The sequence below is a fragment of the Anas platyrhynchos genome, chromosome 3, assembly GCF_047663525.1.
Source record: "Anas platyrhynchos isolate ZD024472 breed Pekin duck chromosome 3, IASCAAS_PekinDuck_T2T, whole genome shotgun sequence".
NCBI classification, from domain to species: domain Eukaryota; kingdom Metazoa; phylum Chordata; class Aves; order Anseriformes; family Anatidae; genus Anas; species Anas platyrhynchos.
Genome location: NC_092589.1, coordinates 90,059,296 through 90,066,695, shown reverse-complemented (window position 1 = coordinate 90,066,695; position 7,400 = coordinate 90,059,296).

The window sequence follows — 7,400 nt, the reverse complement described above, 5'->3', positions numbered from 1 at the left end:
AACACACTTGAAATACAACAGGCTTAGCAAGATTTTTGTCTTGTTAGTACCTATGTGATTAAATATATCTTGGGGCAATACATTTCCATTATCACTTTGGGACAAAAATTCTCTCAATCACTTAGCTAAAATAAAAGTGACATTGTTATTTCCTAAGCAACCCTCACTCTGCATTCTCTGCTTATGTAATGTTGATTAGAGAGTTTGAGAATATGGAAATGGAAAAATCCTAAAACCTGAATTGTGTTTCTGTGTTTGCTGCTTTTTTGGAGGAATGGGAATACAGTTATAATGACCACTGATGGAAAAATTGCAGAGCTGTCTTTCCGTATGTGGACTAGAAAAGTTCACATGCAGGGATAAATGTGTGGTAAAATGTGCCTCATAAGAGCACAAATTACCTAAAAAGAGTTAAATATAGATGTCCTAGAGAAACAAAAGCAGTAGGCCAAATTGGAAGAGCTGCTGCCATTGGAAGTTGTTACTCCTGGAGTTGGGGACTGGTTTTGCAATATCACTCTGCTTGTTGGATATAAAAAAAACACCATGACTAGAATAAAACAATATAATTGATATTGCTTACAATGACTATTTTATTATTAACAAAAGGAAATGATACGCTGGAAGGAACAGCATTGTAAGGAATAGATAATTTTGTCTTTTCCATATCCCTCTATAGAAAGTTACTGCTGCTGATAGCTTTGAGAGTGAGTCTGTTCTTGGAGGGGCCTAACGAATCTGTGGGATAAAACACAGGGGAGACAGTGGAACAAAAGCTGTAAAGCTGAGCATGGGACAGAAATCCAGTTACTGGTCCTGAGGACAATTCTAATCTCTTTGTTAGGGATTCTAATCTCTTTGTTTGGTGAAGGATCTAGAAGGGAAGACATTATGAGGAGAGGTATGAGAAGAGGCTGGGGTACCTTGGTTTGCTCAGCCCAGAGCAGAGCAGGCTGAGGGGAGGCCTCATGGCGGCCTGCAGCTCCCTCACGAGGGGAGCGGAGGGGCAGGTGCTGAGCTCTACTCTCTGGGGACAGCGACAGGACCCGAGGGAACGGCATGGAGCTGGGACAGGGGAGGGTCAGGCTGGGTGTGAGGGAAAGGCTCTGCACCCAGAGGGTGGTCGGGCACTGGGACAGGCTCCCCAGGGCAGTTGTCATGGCACCGAGCCTGATGGAGCTCAAGAGGCACTTGGACAATGATCTCAGATACATGGTCTGATTTTTGTGTCATCCTGTGTGGAGCCAGGAGTTGGACTCAATGATACTTGTGGGCTGGGATATTCTACGATTCTATGGTTCCTTCAATAACAGGAAGTCTACTTATTATGTATTATAAATACCTGAAACAATGTGTAGAAGGACTGATAAATTCTTTTATGGAAAGATATATCCTGTTTGCTATCACAGGTAGCCTATATAGTCTGTTATCTATATACTCTTTATTAACTGTATGTTGTGTGTGATATAGACCAGTGAGAGAAATGAGGATCAACATTTTAGTAAATCTCCTTCATTTAAACTACATTCAAATGAGCTAGGTTTTATATTTTAAAATTTAAACTCTGTTTCCAATAAATCCAAATACCGTTACTCATGCAAATCTTGCAGCTCACCAAATGAATGGTTTCTGACTTTTAAGTAGCTGTTCAAGAATGCATTATCATTTTTTCATAATCTTTTTTCTCTTATGAGAGTGGGTGTCATCTGAGTCATTTCTTTTTGAGTTGTATAAGCCAAAGGCTTGTGTATGCCAGCTGGCTAAATTAACTTCCCAATTAATATAAATATTCTAACACAAATAGCTGTTTTTCTCAGTAACCACTATTGCACCTTACTATACTGTACATAATATTCATTCACACAATAAGGGTACCAGAAAACTACTCTGTGGTACATGTTGACATATATAAAACATTTGCATCTGTAGTCTTAAAAGAGAGATACTGTTTTAAACATTTAAATAAACAAGTTTTTTAAAATACAAATTACACAGAGCTAACAAAAAACCTTGGTAGAAAATATTGAATAGTCAAGGTTTATTTTGAGATGGAAGATTTTAAAATGTTCCCAGAAGAAAACATTTTCGGCAAGAAATGCTTTAGCATCTTTTTAATATATTTAAACAGAAAATTGGTGCCAAGAAAGAAAGTGCCATGAAAGGCCACCATGACTGTCCTGACTGTCCATGAGCACTCCCAGGTCTCCCCCTGGCCCAGAGTCCCACCATCCCTAGGCTTTCAGCCCCTGCCCAGCAAGGCCCCAGCATGGCCAGGCTCCAGCTCCCTGCAGCCCAGCCCTGCCTGGCCATGGGCCCCACCAACGGGGCCCACATCCCAGCCTGGCCTTGTCCTGTCCCTGTTCCCCAGGAGGTGCCTGGTGCTGGGGCTGCCCCTGTTCCCCCACTGCCCTGCACCTGGCTGGGATGGTGGGACAGGTCCTGGTGCCAGGCCCTGCCCTCACAGCCCCAGGAAACTGTTCCCAGCCCCACCCCAAGGAGCCATCAACCCAGTGGTGCTTTACAGGCCGTCTTATTTCTGCAAAAACATACTTCTAGCCATATTTCTTTTTCTTTTCCTTTTCCTTTTTCTTTTTTTTTTTTTTTTTTTTTTAATCCACAGATTTCAATTTAAAACACGACTATGCTACAAAGCCTGCTTTCTTGAGATAAAGAGCATATGCTTGCCAAACCTTGAAAGGCAGAAATTTCCCATTCTTCACAGAGGAATACCTGTTGTTAGATTTATTGAGTGCTTCTTGACCAAAAAGCAGGTACCTTCAGAGTCTGCTTTTTAATATATTTTTAACTTACAACTGAAGACTTCATGCAAGTATGTCTTATGAATAACAATATCCAAGCTCACCTAAATTTTCTAACAGAGATAAGAGAGAATGGTACAAGAAGTTAAAGCAAGTAAAAACTAACATGTAAAATACAGATTTTAGTGTAGCACAGAATCACAGGTTAATTTACATTGGAAAGGAGCTCTGGAGGTCATTGAGCCAAACTCCTTGCTCCAAGTAGGGCCAGTTCTCAAACTGGATCAGGTTGCTCAGGGTTTTGTCCAGTCAAGTTTTGTATTTCTCTAAGGATGAGCATCCCACCACTGCTTTGGGATCCTGTCCCAGTGCCTGCCCATGCTCATGGGTGAGAATCCTGAGCCTCCCATCCTCAGTACGAACAAGTCAAACTCCTTCAGCCTCTCCTTGTACATCATGGCCCCCAGATCCCATGGCCTCTATTGCCTTTCAAAGGTCTCACGATACTGCTGGCCAGTTCCCTCAGCATACTGTCTGAACCTATGGGTCCAATGTGCTTGAGCAGTCCATAGCTCAGTGTTCTTTTACTACAGGCAGTACTTTTCTCCCCTAGACTCAATTAGTCACTATAGAGATGCCTGAGGAAATACCTACTTTGTAAAGACTAAGGCAAAGAAGGTACTTCCATGTGTTTTCAGGTTCTTTTTACCCATCCATTTCAGCAGCTGCACACACATTTGCTTCATTTTGCTGCTGACGAACCTGCAGAAGCCATTTTTACCTTACACATTTCTCAACAGCTTCAAATTCAGCTGAGCTTTGTCTTTTCCATGCATGCCTGGGCAATGCTGCTACACTCCTCCCAGTTAGCCTGGCCCCACTTCCACCTCTTGTACACATCCTGCTTCTATTTAGGCTCAGTGAGGCACTCTCTTCACACCTGGCTCCTAGTCATACCATACACGTTGCCTGCTTAAACATATGTAGGACTTTCAGTAAAACAAACAAACAAACAAAATGCTCTAAACTAGTTATATATTACAAGAATTTTGGTTATAAAATATGTAGGTATTATTGAAAGATATTTTGAATACCTTTGAAGTGAATCACTCAGGAATATATCTACTTTGACATTTGGATTCATCAGCAAAAATAATTTAAAAAATATTTTTAAATGTCTAAATTTTGTCTTTTTTTTTTTTTTTCCCTAGATTTATTGTATTATTTCTTACAGCCAAGATGCCTTTCTGTAAGACTTTTACCCACTTCTCTTCTTTACAGATGTATGGGTAAGGTAACATGCCATCAGTCTGTATATTTTTGTGAGAGTAAAAGAAAATGGTAAGTCATCCAAAAAACAACACTCAACAGTCAGCAGATGACAGTAGTCATCTTAACTATTTTCTTGACTGTTAGAAATTTAAATAGATTAATTGATTTATCATTATTAGTCATCTATTTAATTTTATTTTAATACTTTTATTCGGATACATCTTTTATTCTGATAAATTTTATATTCTAATACATGTAATTCATCTTAAAATATCTAATACTTTAAAATATCTAATACATTCTAATACATCTGAGCACAGATCCAAGAGTTTTGTTCATAAAAACTATTGAATCACAGATTGCTAGGAATCATACACATCATACATATTTTAATGCTTCATTACAACCATTGCAATTTGTACACAAATTACATCCTCTTATTTACTCATTTAACTGTCAGATAAGAAAAAAATGAAGAAAGTTATAGAAAATGTGGGAATTGCAAAGAATTTACTTACAAGTGTTGCAAAAATCCTTAGCAAACAAATTACATATATATTGAGATTATAATGCATAATTATTTTTCATCTGTTTTATTGTCTGTATTTATGGCAAGAAGGTGGTTTACCCTGTGAACTGAAAACTCCTTAACCACTCATTCTGTCTTCCTCCTCACATCTCACAGACTGAGCAGGAGGATGTGTCATTCTGCACAAGCAACCCAGGTAGTATTTCGGCAAGGACAGCAACTGGGAGGATTACTTGTTCATACATGGTGCATGGTGACTCAGTGGCTCTCGCTGGAACCTCTGAGGTGAGAGAAAATCTTCTCTCCTATCTGAGTGCCCATGGCACCTGGCTTTATAATTACGATCAGACTTGAATTCTGGTTTTGGTTCTGCTGAGTCACAATGATTCCTAATCCTGACCACACTGGAGAATTAAAGGATACTGTTTTGCCTAACTATCCTTTTCCCACCACTGACACTGATTTATTGATGTGTCATATGTGATTTATTTAAAAAGTATTTATGATGCATGGCTTGCAAAATGTTACAAAACCCAGATACTTTCACAAGGTAAGCTTGTAGCTGCAAGTCAACTCAAGGCGTGACCTATAACACCTATAGAGATGGAAGATTCAGCCTTCTGAACGCCCTCTTCTCATGTCAAAGGGCAGACATTCCAAGCTAGCCTTAAGGTGTCTCATTTGGACTCCCACTGCAGGTCTTGAGGCATTCATATAAATTGTTTAGTAACTTAATATTAGTAGATCTAGTCTTCCACTCCTGGATGTATTTTGGAAGGATCGAAGATGTGCTGGGACATACCATGCCCTGTGCAGGTAGAAGGGCTATGGACCAGGTTTACCTTGCAGACTGATTTGCACAGTGGCTGAGTGCCCTCAGGAAAATAATCTTGATATGCATCAAGTACTCATCAGGAAATACATTCATAAAGAACTCAGAAAAATTGTATTCTTCAGGACACAATTCAATAACTAAATACAGGAATAAAGAACAACCCCTCCACAGTCCACAGATCAGTTTAGTGGATATTTCTGGCTAGATCATGATAGATTTCCAAGGGGTGGAGGGGGATTTAAGAACCAGTTTAAGAACTGATTACATTATCTTTGGTTATCAGAACAGTTCTCCTAAGCCAACAAAATGAAAAAAATGGCACAAAATCTAAAAAATTGTGCCCAAAACTCTTAGAAATACTATGTAAGATTTCTGACAGAGGATGAGATGAGAGAAAGAAATGTCTTTATTCCATCTACTTCATGCAGTTGACAGTATTTAGCTGACTGCTTTTCCCTAGCGAGGCCTGATCAAGCAGCTACTTGCATAATTTTACAGACGGGTAACAAATTCCCCTCACTTCAACACCACCTGGCTTTACAAAAACAGGGTTCTCACCAGCTTGAGGATGAGAACGTGAACCACCATTGCAGCAGGTCACAAAATACAGTAGAAAATCAGAGACTTAGGAAGACAGCATACATTTTTCACAACAGTTTAAGTGACAGCCAGCCATAGCTGCTCAGCACTTTCCTTTCAGACCATATATCCCACCTCTGTGCTGGCAAACCACTTGTTGGATATGAGCAGTTCATACAAAGAACCAGTGGAAATCTGTTTTCTTTATATTTTTAGTAGGATCAGTTCTCTGATCATTTATTTCCTGGGATAAGCTCACCATGGAAGCAGCTCTAGGCTGTCCAAGTGATAGTTCAGAATTTTTTTTGCATTTGTTTTTTATGCAAGGCAGGCTACAATATTAAAATAAGCAGACACATAAGGGGGCATGTGTCAAAATGCATCTCTGGGGCTTAAAGCAAGCAAACCAGTAAAGTAGCTTCTTGACCTAACAGTGTTCTTTCAATTTTATACTAACTTTGATTTATAAGAACCAGCTGGTTTGGCTCCAAGGCACTGCTAGAAATCATTAAGTCACTGAGCAAAACTTGAAATGATTACATGAAGCGCAACGCCTTGAATCATAATTCAATCAACAGCATCCTCTGAACCCCTACTTTGCTTCAGTGTGTTTTCTGCCCCAAAGAATATTTCTTCTATTGGCATCCACAGGTGTCTAAATTTCTGTCCTAAAGACTCTCATACAACCCCCTGTGCCTCTCCACAAAACAGGCTGTCCTCTCCTCCACCTGCCTTACCTCGTGACCCATTGGAAAGTCATTCTCAGAGCAGTGTCAGTGGTTTTCCCAAGTCTTAATAGTTGTGCTACCTAGTCAAGGTGGCCTCTTTCTTAGCTTGCTGAATTCTTTTGATCCTGATGTTAGGATCTATATAAGCACGTGAATGAGGGGGTAATGCAGGAGACCTAAACTCAAGGAGTAGGGAGTCCCCACCAATTTTTCACTTGTGCAAAATTCTGTAGGTGTCTCTGGTTTAGGTGTGTCTGGTTTTACCACCACAGCCTCTGAGGCAACAACATGTAGCTGTTGCTTGTTGTGGACTAAACTGTGCTTCTCATTACCTAAACCCATCTGGATCCAATCCAAGTGCTCATAGTCCTTCCCTCTAAGTCCCAGTCAGGTGGGCAAGTGCAGATGTTGCTAAAAATACTTCTATATAATACTAAGCAGTATTGTTGCATTATGAAAAGTCCCTCTCTGGCTTGGGCCTCTCATCTCTCAGACATCAGTAGTTTTCATGTACACATGAGGCTTTTTTTTTTAATGTTACAAAAGTGTGCTTTGTCACGCTCTTAGTCCTGGTTTTCTTATACCATCTGACTTCAAGAGAACAATAGGAACTAGACGACAGTGCTTATGGTATAAACATTTCTCATAAATAATTATATAATAAATAAAATAATCATAAAATTATGTCCTTTCTTCAC